Source organism: Chelonoidis abingdonii, chromosome 1 (genome assembly GCF_003597395.2).
Source record: "Chelonoidis abingdonii isolate Lonesome George chromosome 1, CheloAbing_2.0, whole genome shotgun sequence".
Classification (NCBI taxonomy): Eukaryota; Metazoa; Chordata; order Testudines; family Testudinidae; genus Chelonoidis; species Chelonoidis abingdonii.
The window spans coordinates 322,281,909-322,297,221 of NC_133769.1; the positions used below are offsets into that span (position 1 = coordinate 322,281,909).

Below are 15,313 nucleotides of genomic sequence, written 5' to 3' on the forward strand. Positions count from 1 at the left end.
TCTAGATATCTGCGCTTTCCTGGGAAAAGCAAATACCGCCGTCTGCACTTTTTATAGAAGCCGAAAACATTCCCTTTCATTAGTGTTAACTCCGAGTCTACAGTTTAAACCAAAAGAAATCACAAAAGAAAAACAAATAGCCCCAAGTGATGTCTCACAAAGCAGTACCCGACGTTTTATACCTTTCCAGCAAGATTATTATTTCCATCTCATCGCTAAGAACTTTAAAAATAATTATACCAGAACATTTTACACGAAATATCATTCTTTGCGAGCCGGGTGTATATTGAGGAATGGGGGTGGGGTAATTTGTATTCTAACTGCCAGCCTTTACAGCGCACTGTGGGAGGTTTTAATTTTAGGAAATCATTTCTGCTTTAATACAAAGAGAAACTGATCTTTAATCCGAATTCAATAAATCTGCCGTTAAACTGCTAATGTGAGTTAGGAAGCTCACTTATTTTAAACAAAAATAGATTAAATATAAATTCTTTTACAGTCCACGACTAACTTGCAGGGGAAATCTATAGCTAGACACATGAGGGATAAGTAATAAAGGCTTACTCGACATTTTGGAAACTCAGTGAAACCAAGATATTTTATAGATATCTCCTATAAAAGCTATTCATCTCAATGTAAAAAAAATGATCCTAGTCATATTTATGCAGTTAAAAATGTTCTGTACAAAAATCGGGATAGCGTGCAAGTGACCACCACCCTGCAGTATTTCCAGTTGCAATCCCCAGGCACTGAGTAGATCCGCTGGGGTGAGGGGTGTTTCGGCACACTGGCACGGACAGGACAAGCTTTGGGCTTGCTCTGCACAATAGCACCAAGGCTAACAGGCACCGGTACAATCGTCTCCTCCTCACACAATATTTTACATACACACACTTTACAATCAGCTGGTGTAGGCAACACTTCACATTACTCACTTAGCCCAACTTAGTCGTGTATCAACCCAATTTCAGACTGTATTCACAATGTATTGTCATTTCCTTTGCAAAATAAATGAAGGAGAAGGCACGGATTAGTGTGTGTACAAGAGGGAATCTAAAACTCTCTGTTTCACTGACAGCTTTCAGCAGCCCAGTGTGGCAGGCTACATAATATTGATACAAACTCTAGTCTCCCTTTAGTTTATTGTTTTCTATCTCCTAATAAACCAGCGTGGCCGCTTGACTCCAGTCAGCTGATCTGAATCACATGCCGCGGGTTTGCTCTGCTCCTGTCCGCTTTTAGCCTCCATCTTCTCTCCGTTATTCTGCTGTGGGAGCCGAGCCCAGCCGCGCCGCGCCGCTAGAAAACCTGGCCTCTCTGCATAGGGCAGGGTGATCGATCTGCAACGGCGCTTTAAAGGCTCATCAATCTTAATCTAGGTTGCTCAAGTAATTATGCCCGATTCTGTTGTACGATTACAAGTGGATTTGGGTTTCTATTCCCTAGGCGCCTCTTCTTTGTGTTTATAGGAGGATCTATACGGACAGCAGCCCTCTGCCCTGCAGAACCACTTGCCCTCTTAAACAGACCATTCTCAACCCTCTTTTAACCCTTACCCAACAGTACCACCAGAGCAGCCGTGTTGCCCTCCCTACTCATTATGCTGTACACACAGCAATGGGTTTACGGGCCTTTGTGCTAAAAGAAAACTGCGTTAAGATGATGCATATTGGAAACAACTTGATATTCTATCATTTTAAGGAGACGTTAGTGGGCCTTACTGAATCCCAGAAGGAAGATCATCTGTTTAATCCAATTACCTCTCTTTCCCTTGTGTTTATGTGAATAAAATAAAAACAAAGTTACTAGTATTTAATGGTCAAAAGGTCAAAGCCTATAACCAGAAATCTACAAGGACAATAGGGGAACATCGTGAGTAGATTCCTACGGGTACACACACAGTCACCCACGTACCCGTACACACACGCACACACACAGACTCTCTTTTACACACACACACACACACTCTGGTGCTATAAGGCAGGAGGGTTTCACTTCCAAGATTCTGATTTAACTCAGGGATCAGTGAATTTCAGATTTTTTTTCCCCAGAGAAAAACTCCGAGCTCTTTAAACGGTTAAGTGATTTTGACCAAAAAATAGTGCAGCTGTATTCAGACGACATTCTACATCTGTAGAAACGTAATACAAGTGAGCTATGCAAATACTGTTACGAATAACCGTTATTGTATTTTCTAAGGAAAACGGACAATTTTTATAAAAATATTTTTCCTTCCAAAAAGAAGATGAGCGCTTCCTCTGAATAAAGCGTAAGGGATTTCTTATTTTGTTACAGGGAACATAGATTTTAAAATTTCTGCAGTCGTCTCTCCCTCCCCCCAAAGACGACACAATGAAATATTCAGTCTTATTAGTGTGTCATTTTTACACTAGTCCTTTGGAAATCTCCAATTACAACTTCCAATTCCATAGCACGTTTAAGGAGCACTGAGTCTTTTTGTTGTAGCCTTCAGGGAGCAAACCAGTCACTGAGCGAATACGAAATTAATCCACTACAGCTATAGAGAGAGAGGATTATGTTTTAATCCCCTTTGGGACAGTCTCTGGATTTTAAGGATCCGATATTAAAATGTTTACATAAGGCATAATCAAAATACTGCAGATTTTCCATATGGTATCCAGCTATCTGGAAGCTCTGGGTTCTTTTCCAAAACACAGCCGACCATCTAGTGAAACAATAGCGCGACACACCTGACGCCAGAAAGAGTCTGATGGGCTCATTCGGTTTTGGAGAGATAACGAGTTACAGCTACCAGTCGAACCCAATAACCTTTGGGATTGGAGAACTGCGCTTTTGGTTTGTAAGCAAATATTCATCTCAAGCACAGACATAGTAAGAACGCACAGAGTAATGAACCCTCCCAGGGTATACCTGTATGATATGTGGGGTATTAGGAAGCAGTTACAAAAGTGAATATTGCTAAATCTGCTCCTAATGCATGTTAAACTGCAACTAAAAACACTATGTTCCCACCTGAGCTCTGGAAAGACGGGAACTGTTTTCCTGCACTATTTTACTATACAATTTGGGGATTGTTTATGGGATGACAGGCCACCACGCCCTGTTATCGCTAGAAAAGCAGAAAAAAATAACAGTGGAAACGCTTGTCAGGAATTTGGATGCTTAAAAAGAGAATATCTTTTCAAGTATAATTTAGTTGAACATTTTCAACCATTTTGAAGTAGACCGGGGGGGCAACAGTGTAACGGAGGAAAAGCAACGAACACTTACAGTTGAGGATTCACTTTAGATCCGCAGGTTTTTTAATCGGCTCATGTGTGGGACTTTCAGCCTTGTGTGTCCCCTGTGGTAGGCACGTGTGATTTACATTTCCAAAACAAACGATGTAGCGAATATACACTTTTTAAAAGTAATATTTGTTTTTCAAAAGTAAATACTTGTGGGATTGGGCGGTTCCACTGCAAACGCAGAAATCAGTATCTGTTTTTTCCCTTCGTTAACATTTTGATATACAGGGAGTTGGTTTCTTGTATTATAAGGCTAGCAAAGAAGGTCAGTGCAAATGAAAAGTTTTACGAGCTGAGGGATAGCTTACAATTTTAAAAAAACGACATCGATACAATTACTTCTCTGGAATCTGGCCTTTTATGAAAGTCCAACAAGAGTAACATTCTGAAATATTATCTTAAAAATTTCAGCTCTCTCAGAAGTGCTTTGAGGTGGTTGTTTTTAATGGTAAGAGCTAAAGGGAAGTTTGTGATTACATTGCAGGTGTATTTGCTAAAACGAGAGTGCCCAATACTTCCTAAGTGAAAATATGTTTTCAGTGCACCTGTTGGATTATAAAAAAATATTTTCATAGCTGGCACAGTTTTTTACTATTAACCTCAGCAGGAACATTTGAGAGTTGAAAATAGTAGATAAAGGAAATTTAATTTGTATGTGGGTAGTTTAAATGGAAAATCTGGTTTTGAATAACTTCAAAAAGCACACCTTTTTGTATGCCATTTTAATTTGATGACCTGGTATTACATATATAGTATACAACTAAAAAAAAGTTCTGGTATCAACAACAGAGACATATTTTATACATATGAAATAGATTTTGCTATTTTAAAATAAAAATCCAACCTGTTTTTTTAAATGTCGTGTTCAGCTGAAAGATGGCAGAAACGGTCATTTATTTGAACTGTAAATCTACTATGCTTTTCATCATTTAAATTTCTTTAAATCTAAATGTGCACATGATCTAAACCTCTCAGAAATTAACTAAATTTTCTAAATACAAATAATAATAATAATTCATGTTTTAATTCTAAAGAGCAAGTAGAGCAAATTGACAATGTCACAATTAAAAATAGTTCTAAAACTAGATATCTGAAATGGGTTCACACTTTAAAATAACTGGTTTAAAATGTGCACTGAAACTTTTTTTTAAAATTTAAAAAGTAAAAAAGAATCTAAACCCAACTATATAATCACAGAATAAAGATAGAAGCAGAAATAGCTTAAGGCACCAAATAAAAATGAAGGGAAAGAGATTTGGAGTCAAGGGAACCAAAACTAATGAAAAAGATATAGATATAGCTAGCTAACTAAACTGTGCAAATAAAAGGACATTTATATTACTGATGTGCAGAATTCAAATATTTAGCCATCTTTGTTCCTATGACTTTTATAAATCTGACCCCAAAAAGCATTATCAGAAAAATTCTTCAGTCAATATCCTGAAATTTCTCACATCAGGAAATCAGACCTCATTTATTATAAGGTTAGGAAGAAGTGGTAGTTAATTTCCACTCAATGATACTTCTTAAAAAGCTAAGGCCATCTTATAGGACACAGTAAATTCAGCACCCATTAAAAAGTGTTACTAATAGATTTCAACACACACTAGTATTGACCAACTTGTTGATTGTAAAAATAACCAAATTTTGAATTTGACTACTGTGCTTTCTTCTTATCGCTCAATCACCAGTAAACATTAGTTTAATCTCTCCTCCCCACTACAACCCATTATGTCTAGTGTTTGTCCTTGCCTTCAAACTGACATTTTTTATATTAAGGGTGAGGAACGTTATATGGCGCTTCTTTTTAATGGACATTATCAAGCTAAACAGATAGACTTCGAAGTCTAAAATTTGACCCAAGTTTTTTTTCTTTCTATTTTTGCACTATTAAGGTACTTTAAAAAAAACAAACCTGCTTTTATGATTTTTCCAAAGGCAACAATGGAACAATTTTAGCAGCTCAGCTCTCATGAGTAGTGTCATAACAACAAACAAATGTATTTGCACGAAGGATAAAAAAAAATTGTAAAAAAAGGTTTAAATATTTCAATAGTGAAAGAAGTAAACAGCAAGTAAATAATCTTATTTCAATTATAAAAAATACTTGGCATCTCTTTGAAACATGATGGGACAAATTCTGCCATACGATGTATATGTATGTAGCTCCCATTTCAGTGAGAACCACATGCGTACATCTAAAGGAAGATTTTTGTCTGAATTATGTATCTTCTTGGTATTGTTTAGAGAGAAATGTAAAAATGCTATTTTTTTCAGAAAATGATGTGCTTTACGATATTCACAGAAGTATAGTCCTGTTTATATTGTTCAAATTATGGTGTAAGGCATCCATGATATAAGGCTTCATCCAGCTCCCATTTAAGTTGATGGAAAATCTCCATGATTGGATGCTGCAGGATCAAGCCACTGATGAATGAGGTCCTGGACACATGGAAAATACATTATGAAAAGATGCCAAACTATGCACCGGCTGATAACTGTCCAGGGTTACATCACCTGGCAAAACTCATGGCTGCAGAGCCAGGGATGAACACTGATCCGCCATTACACAAGGAAGTATGAAGGCCATCCAAAAGTTATGCAATGCACATTCTGCTAGGCTTGATGGTATTCCACCCAAGCTGCTCGAAGGTGCCTTGGGGTGGGCCAGCAGACCTTTCAATGCACATAGGGATGAGTATCATGGAGAGCACTATTGAGTTCATCTACCTACGCTGCAAGCAGAGTTCAAATGGTCACAGCAAATTTAATGTTTTTTGACGAACAGGTCTCACCACCTCCTTCATGAAGTCCATATCTTGCTTATGGATGCAAAATTTTTTTTTTACTGAGACCATGGGCAGTGGGTGAACCAGCCACTGGGGCAGGCTAGCTCCCAGCCCCTTCCCTTCTGCCCAAGGCTCCTCCTCCGCTGGAGCCCAGAGCACCCCCACGGCGGTTGCCGGCCCTTCTGCCCCAGCCCTGGGACACCTGAGCACCCTCAGAGCCCACAGCCCTGGAGTGCCGGGCAGGCAGCACATGGGCAGGGTCACACTGGGCTTTTTCGGGAGGCTCAGTCTCCCCCAATCTATAATATCTGCCATCTATGGCAGAGACAAAGTTCAGGATCTATCAAATCTTTCTATTATCTGCATTGCTATATGGGTAAGAACCTGGATCTTCTTAAAGGCAGACATGGACTGACTAGAGATTCCATATGTGCTGCCAGCACCAAATCCTGAGCATAAAGTGGTGACTTTGTCAAAAATTTCAGAATCTCACAGAAATCTGACCTTCCTTTAATCATTCATATTCAAAGCAGCATTGCATGCTTGTCAGCCATGTCACTAGAATGGACAAAAACACCCCAGCCACACCAGGCTCTAGAAAACTCTACTGATTCGTGAAGGGTTGTGTGCCCTGATCCCAACTGATTCTGCCCATGCAGCTGTCTCAGAGATTCATGGATTTGCAGGATTGTGCCAGATCTGAGAACTTTACTACATGATGCCTGGTGTGGCACCATCACTGTGGCTAGCACAATGGTTCTCAGTAGACTGTGCGTGTTTGATGATGATCATCATGCTTATAGTGTGCTGAGCTCACTTCAGTCTGGCATTCTTTCTTCATCACAGTGGAAACAACCAGTGGCCTGTCTAAAGGATCACCACTACAACAATTTATGGGGCCTAGCTGAAGTATGTTTTGTCCCACTGATGCAGTTAAAGCCTGGTTCCAATTTGTGTATAGATGAGGTCTTAATGTCCTTGAACTGAGCTAAAGCCGTGAACAGTTCACATGGACTTAGCACAGTTCAAGGTCATGGTTAAGATTCTCTCTCAACTGCTGCCAGATGATCCTGTATCAGCGATTGCCAAGACTGTACTTAATCATTTGCATCTGGCGAGGAGCTTGTAACTATTCAAGATTTGGAGCTCACTTTCATGATTCATACATTTATCACCTCGACATTAGACTAATACAACGTGCCCTGCATGAAACTTCACCTTAAAACCATACGGTAACTGAGGCTGGGACAAAAAAAGAGCAGCTCACTTGTTGAGTAGTATTACACCAATGTTCCATGATCTACACTGGCTGCTTGCTGGCCTCCAGGGAGTGTTTAGGATATTGTTTTTGAACTTGAAAGCCCTAAATGATCTGGGACCTACCTATCTTTGAAACCACTCTCTTCTTTTGTGATACTATTGCAGTTCTCTATGAGGAATAATAAAATATGCTCATCAAAAAGTGAAAAGAAAAAACTTCATCTGATTCTGGGAAAAGGGAGCATGGCAGTCAAGGTGGCATCATGCTACACAGCAACCTGTCTTCAATAAGAAACTGAGTCTAATAACAAATGGACACAGGATCAGACACCTAACATACCATGTAGCAATAACTTTGATGGGTGGTACCTGCTTCTGAAGAGCTATCTGTGGGGTCTGTCTTTCTTTGGCAACAGTAGTATAGCTTGTCATGCCAATACGTTTACTGAATTGAATCAAATTGTGAGGACTTCGACTTTGAAATAGTGAAATAGACCATTCCACTACCTTCAGGCCATGTGCAAGGTTTGTATTTCCTCAAGTTGTGGAGAAAGAAAGGGTAAGATGGCAGAGGGATAGTATGCTCAGGGAGTGTGGGGTAATTTGACTGGTTACTTGCTGTGCGCATGTTGGATTTTGGGGGAAGAAATGAGCTGTTGAATTTGTGTATGTTATATATTATGTACATGTTTGTAAAAGGTGTCAAGGGTATAGTTGAGTCATCATTTCAAATTTATTTTAAACTGAAAAAGTTGTAAAAGTGCACATAATTTCCCAGACTAACTTTAGGAGACTGTCCATACAGCAGCTGAAATTTTACTGACAGTTGTTTTTGAATACAGTTGACACTTGCATGATTTCCTTGACCAGTGAGGACAGGGATTTTGTTGGAGACCAGTGGCAGGCTGCTACCTCTTTGTCCTTGACTACTTTTTATAAAACAATGTTCAGGAAAAAAAATCCCTGTCCGTACTGGTCAGTAAAACTCTGACTATAGTAACTTAACTCTGTTTAAACACAATTGTTGCTAACATAATTTCAGATTTAGGTCACAGCCCTGCAATCTAATCCATGTAGGCAGATTCTTACACCTCCATGGAGCCCAGTGAAGTTGTTGGGGCTTTGCCTGTGCAGATCAGAGTGCATGAGGCAAGGCTATAGTTTGGATAGGGCCTAGACAATACAATGACATAATGAGTACCCTGAGACAGTGATTCTTGGGGATCTGAGGGGCTTTGCAAATGACAAAGCAAGCAGAGACAGTATTAAAACAATCCTGCACCCATCATAGGTAGGCGACTGGTGTCCCCTAGAATCCTGGCTATCTGATAAGTAGGGGAGAGCCCTAAGGACATGAAAAGCTGTCTCAGTACCCCAACCTTGATAATAAGTCCAGAGTAACCAACTAGTCAGTTGAGAGGCAGGGACATCAAGAAATCCAGATGCCATTTTAGGAGTTAGGGAACCCAGCTGGGTAGGCATCAGTCCACTAAGGAGCTCAGTATCCAAAATGGATGGATAACAATATACATTTTTAGGGACCGGGTGGAGGAGAAAGGCATGGTAAGAGGGGCTCTTCAAAGTTGTGTTTGGGAGTCATAAAATTTGATAGAATATTTTGGATAATGTGAAACCAAATTGATTAAAATACTGAAAGGCCTAAAAATAGGATGTTTCTGAAATTATTGCTTTTGATATTTTCAAGTAGGAAATGGCTACAGAGCAGTTCTCTCTCTCTCTCTTTGTGTGTAGTTTATGACTGAATTTAAATTAAACTCATGTACAAAAATTATTTCCTTCTTTACATGTTGATTTAAGGATCAAAATTTGAATATATAGCAGTCACAGACTGAAAATCTGGCTCAGTAAACTTTCCATATTTGGAACCACAAGACTAATAGGGCTACAATAAAGTAAAGGGCCAATGAAAACTCTGGCAGACTAGATTGTAAGGAATGGATGAAGAAATGCAGCCTGCACTGGTCAGAGAGAGAAGTTGATGAAACTGAGGAAAGGGGAAATCAAAAGATGTCCTATACTATTTGTTAAAATTGGTAAAGAGAAAGCTATATAGAGTGGCACAACTTACCAGAAGATCTGTATAGTTGAGTTCTAGTAAAGAAAATTCCGTTGCAGATTTGGGGCACAAGAGATGCTACTAACATTGAATACATTTTAAAATGCATTTCTCTCTCCAAATTCAGTTTACAATTATATAAAAAACAGGTTCAGTAAAAATCGTACTCAGGTTCTCCACCACCAAGGATATTTATTTTTTTAACGAGGTTTTTTAATCTTGTAATTGTACCCCTAGTGTGGAAGCAAGACAGTTTTTAAAACAGAATCTGGCCCTACGTAAGGCTCCTAAAATCTTGTCAGAAATGTAAATAAATGATTGAAAATACCCGTTACAGGCTTACTGATTTACTTATTTATTTTAGATAACGTTACATAGTTTTAACATACTAGAACTTTTGGAACTGTTTCAATTTTCTCTCAACACAAACAATTTTAATTGGAAATTACTCAAAATTATAATGATGTAATAATGATTGTGACTGAAACGAGACAAACTAGTAATTTTGCATAGGCCACCAAATAGATGTCGGTAACTTTTGCTTGCTATCAATCTCGTCTAGATTTGAACAGATCTGGAAATGAAAGGCCCTGTATCTCATTAATACTCCTACAAGCCGTCCAATTCCCATGATCCAACTTATTTTTCATAGCCCAGGGCAGGAAGTAAATGCATCCACTATGGGTATGTCTACATAGCGAATAAAAACCTGTGGCAGGACCATCCCAGCTGACTTTTCCCTCTGCAAATATTCTTGGAGCCTCATCTACTCCCATCTTTATTTCCTTTCTCTCATTCATGTGCAGATATTACTCACTATTTAGAGACTGGTCAAAAATATTGCCTGAACTACTTTGTCTGTCTGGTCCTAACTGTTAGTTCTGAAAGCTTACAAATGCCACATTACGGTGCAGCTGAAACGTATGCACATCATGGGACAACTCCCATGACTAGAGTACCAGCATTGAGGGGTATAGCTTGTTCTGAAAGGATAGGTATGGGAAAAAAAAGAGAGAAGTGTTGCACCGTATGTTATGAATGTAGACACTTGCTCTGACATCCAAGAGAATGTGAGGGACAGATCTATTGAGAATCTGTGGGTGAGGATGACAAGGGAAAAGAACAGTAGTGATGTTATGGTGGGGGTCTATTACAGACCATCAAATCAGGAAGAGGAAGTGTTACAAGCAGGTAATAAAATTAGCTAACACACATGAGCTAGTATTAATGGGGGATTTTAACTGCCATTATATCTGTTGGAAGATTAGCACAGCACAACATAATATGTTCTGCAAATTCTTAGCATGTGTGTAGGGGACAACTTTCTGATTCAGAAAGTTGAAGAAACAACTAAGATGTCATCCATTTTGGATTTTGGATTCATCCCCTGACCAACAGGGATGAATTAGTTGCGAATGTGAAGGTGGTTGGGAACTTGGGAGGAAGTGATCATGATCTGAAACAATTCAAGATCCTTTGGAAAGGAGGACATGAGAACAGCAAAACAAGGATGCTGGACTTCTGAAAGGCAGATTTTAACTGACTTGTAGAAATAATAGGCAAGGTCCAATGGAAAGACCAATTAGCAAGAAAAGGAGTTGACAGGGGCTGGCAGTTCTTAAAAGATGTAATACTAAAGCTCAACATCAAGCTAGTCTGATGTAGAGGAAAGATAGCTCAGTGGTTTGAGCATTGGGCCTGCTAAGCCCAGGTTTGTGAGTTCAGTCCTTGAGGGGGCCATTTGGGGATTTAGTTGGGGATTGGTCCTGCTTTGTGCAGAAGGTTGGACTAAATGAGGTCCCTTCCAACCCTGATATTCTATGATGAAAGAATGCAGATTGGGATAAGTAAAAAACAAATCAGAGATCTTCTGACCAATTTGACTAAATTCAAAGCAGCTGGACAATTTTGGTCACAAAGCTGGAGGAGCGGGATATTTGCCAACACTTTAGAGGATAGAGCTAGAATTCAGAGGTATCTTGATAAATTTGAGAACTGCGCTATAGACAACACAATGCAATTCAGCAAAGATAAAAGTAAGGTGCTACACTTATGAAAGAAAAATGAAATGCACAAATACATAAAGGGGCAAAACTAGCTTGGCAGCAGCACTGCTGAGAAAGATCTTCGAGTTGTGGTGGATCACAACTTCAACATGAGTCAGCAATGTGATGCTGTTGCAAAAAAATAAAAGGGGGATGAGGGCAACCTAAAATTGTATTAGTTTAACAGAGGCATAGCATGCAAGTCATGGGAGGTGATAGTATCTCTCTACTCGGTGCTAGTTAGGCCTCAGCTGGAGTACTGTGTACAATTTTGGTCACCAATGTAGTAGAAAGGATGTACGGAAACTAGAAAGGATCTAGAGACGAGAGACCAAGATGATTAAAAGGATGGCATGCAAGATATATGAGCAAAGGCTGAAGGAAGTGGGTATGTTTAGTTCGGGAAAGAAGAGAGTGAGGGGGGATATGATAGTAATCTTGAAAGACTGCCATTGTCATAAACAGATAGTAGGAGTTAATAGAACAGAAGTACTTTATATCTCTTTTGACTGTAAAGGGTTAACAAGTTCAGTAAGCCTGGCTGTCACCTGACCAGAGGACCAATCAGGGACTCAGCAGAATCGCAATTCAGGGACAGGATAACTTGACAGTATACTTCAAATTTGAGGGAGCGGAAGTCTCTCTGATGTGTGCTATTGAATTTGTTGTTGTTTCTTCTGGTTCTGAATGTGACACCAGCTGCAACCAGTGTTTTCCTCCAATCTTCGATACAGAGCTCTTATAATTCAGAATAGTGAGGTACTAGGTAAGATAATGGAGTATAGAGCACTTATGTTTGTTTTCTTTTATTTTGCAATGTGATTTGGTGAGAGGAGCTTAATTGTGTATTTGCTGGAAGGAGTCAATTTTGTATTTTTGCTGAAAGGATTTTAATTGTGTACTTGTATACTTAGGGGGGGAGGTATTCCCAGATTCATAGCTGAAAAAACCGAATCTGGGGGGGAACATGGTGCGGACGGAGCAGCAAAGTGGAGGTGGGGGAGAGAAGGGGGGTGGCCAGCGCTTCAGTGGGGCACTCACCCCGCAGCCCCGACCACCACGCTGCCTGCCAGGAGGGCTCCGCTCCGCTCCAGTTGGCGGGGAGGGAAGGACGCGGGCTGCCCTGCTGAGTTTGCTCCAGGGCAGCCGGAGCAACAAACCAAACCAAAAAAAAAAAAGCGGCCATGCCGCCCTAGGTGTGGGCGGAATGCCGCCCCGTAGAATCTGCCGCCTCAAGCATGAGCTTGCTCGGCTGGTGCCTGGAGCCGGTCCTGCCCATAGTCTGTTTTAACTTTCCTTAGCATTTTCAAAGTTAAAACAAAACTGAAAAATCAAGGTATTACAATATTTATATTTTCTGAGTGAATAGTTTTCTAATAACTGATGTGTCTCTATATTTAGAGTTGCACTGTTTTAATATAATGTGTTTTTTTTTAACTGATTGAGTTAAATGTGTCCAAAAGCCTGTGTGGGCACTCTTAATTCTATATTTACTTGGTTTATATTGATTTAGTTTAACTTAATTCTTTAGTGAGTCAAACTAAATCAATATAACCCAGTTTTAAATTGAATTCAGTGTCCATGTAGGGTTATGGACCCATTTAAGTAACTCTCTTTTTCAAACTGACCAAGTTAAACCAGTACATCTTTGAATAAAGACAGGCCTAAGTGTGGGTCTTCTCTGAAAAGCAGAAGTAAATGGCATTGTGGAATCCTATATTTACTGTGTTTCAACAACTTCCAGATCAAATGTGTTCAGTTTACAGATAAACATGTTATTTTCAGTGCTAAACCCTGAAACCTGAACCTGAGATCTGAAAGTCAAGCTGCGTTCTTTTTTCTCACTCCACCACCAATTCTAAAGGACCAACAGTCCCAATACTGTTCTTAATGAGACTTTGTGCAAATCCATGGCCTTCAATGCCTGTGTCACAGAGTTAAACTCTTCAGGGAAGGGTCTGTCAGTATTTGTACAGTGCCAAGCACAATGGGGTCCTAGGGTTGTCAACAGTCCCTTATTGCAAGGGACATCCCTTATTTTTTCATCTCTGTACAAGATTGGGAGTGGTTGAGTTCTGCAAAAAGCAACAAGAAATACCCCAGGTGAATTTAGGAAAGTACTACTTATTATTATTATTAATACTGCTACTACTGATGATGATATAGAGAGGAGGAGTGAGCCACAGGTTCTAAGAAATCAGCCCCTTATTTTTAAAATACAATGTTGGCAACCCTAGTCCTCATCATGATAAGTCTCAAATATTACTGTAATATAAATAATAATCATAATAAAGGATTGTTCCTGGAACTTTGTACAACTCTGTGCATAGTTAAGAGCTGAGTGAAATTCAGAATTCCTATCCACTGGGAAATTCCTATATTTCAGTATTTGTTTTCATCCCAAATTGGGAGAGAAAAAAATTCAAAATTATTCATGGAATGGAATTCCAACAAATTCCAATTCGGAAAGTTAAAACATTTCATTTTGACATTTTTGATTGAAACAAAACATTTTGACATTCCCTAAGTCAGAATGTTTTGGGTTGTTGAACTGATTTTAAATGACTCAGTTAAGTATTAAACTACACTTTCCCACAGTGGTGCATTACCTCATGGCAGTTGTGGCTTGGAAGTCTGATGTCCCAATTTTCCCTTATGGACCAGGAGCCCTAGCTGGACTACATATCTCATAATGCATCCAGAGTCATGGGTCCCACAATGCACCATGTAGCTTGATCAGAGGGCAATCTGAATTGCATTATGGGAGATTTAGTTCTCTGGGGAGCATACCCCTTAGGAGAGAATGGGAGCCCAAACTACAACTCCCTAAAGCAATGCACTGACAGGGAAATGTAGTTTAATATTTGATTGCACTGATTTTAAACAAAACATTTCAGGTTACTTCAAAAAATGAAATATTCTGATGTGTGTCAAACCAGAACATTTAGATTTGGAAGAAACTGCATTTCCCCATAAGAAAATCATTTGCATGGATAATTCCCAATCAGCTCTATTCATAACATATGAAGAGAAAAATAATTTATTCCATTCTTAATTGTGTTTGCTCTGCTAACAGGAATAAAAGGTAGTAAACTTACTTTAGGGTATGTCTACCCTCTAATAAAACACTTGTGCCAACTTTCTATTTGCAGAAAATCAAACACCCTTGGCTCTGCCCCTGCCCCGCCCCCGGCTCACTCTATCCCCTTCCCTCCGCAGCTTATTTTCACTGGACTGGGACAGGCTGAGGGAGAGGGTGAGGGCTCTGGCTGGAGGTTCGGACTCAGGGGTGGGGCTGGGGATGAGAGGTTTGGAGTGTGGGAGGGGGCTCTGGGCTGTGGCAGGGGGTTGTGGTGCAGGAGGGGAAGGGGGTGCAGGCTCCAGAAGGGAGTTTTGGTGCAGGAAGGGGTTCCGAGCAGGGGTAGGGAGTTGAGGTGCAGGACGGAACTCAGGTCTGGGGCTGGAGGTTGGGGCATGGGGCGGGGGAAATCAGGCTCCAGGTGGCACTTACCTCAGGCAGCTCCCAGGAAGCTGCAACAAGTCTCTCTGGCTCTTAGGTGGAGGATGGCCAAGGGGCTCTGCGCACTGCCACCACCTGCAGGTGCTGCCCCTGCAACTCCCATTGGCCATGGTTCCTGGTCAATGGAAGCTGCAGAGCTGGTGCTCATGGTGGAGGCAACACACAGAGCTCCCGTGGTTGTCACTGAGCTGGGGGGACATGCTGGCCACTTCCTGGGAGCCATGCAGAACCAGGCAGGGAGCCTGACAGCCCTGCTGTGGCCAACCGGACTTTAATGGCCTGGTCAGCAGTGCTGACCAGATACGCCAGGGTCCCTTTTTGACTGGGTGTTCTGGTTGAAAACTAGACATCTG

General features: G+C 40.4%; 1 protein-coding gene across 10 annotated transcripts in view; it reads right to left on the reverse strand.

Moving 5' to 3' along the window:
• The window catches only part of NBEA (neurobeachin), an 862,398-nt gene that overhangs the window by 255,687 nt on the left and 591,398 nt on the right, over positions 1 to 15,313 (reverse strand). The window lies entirely within an intron of this gene.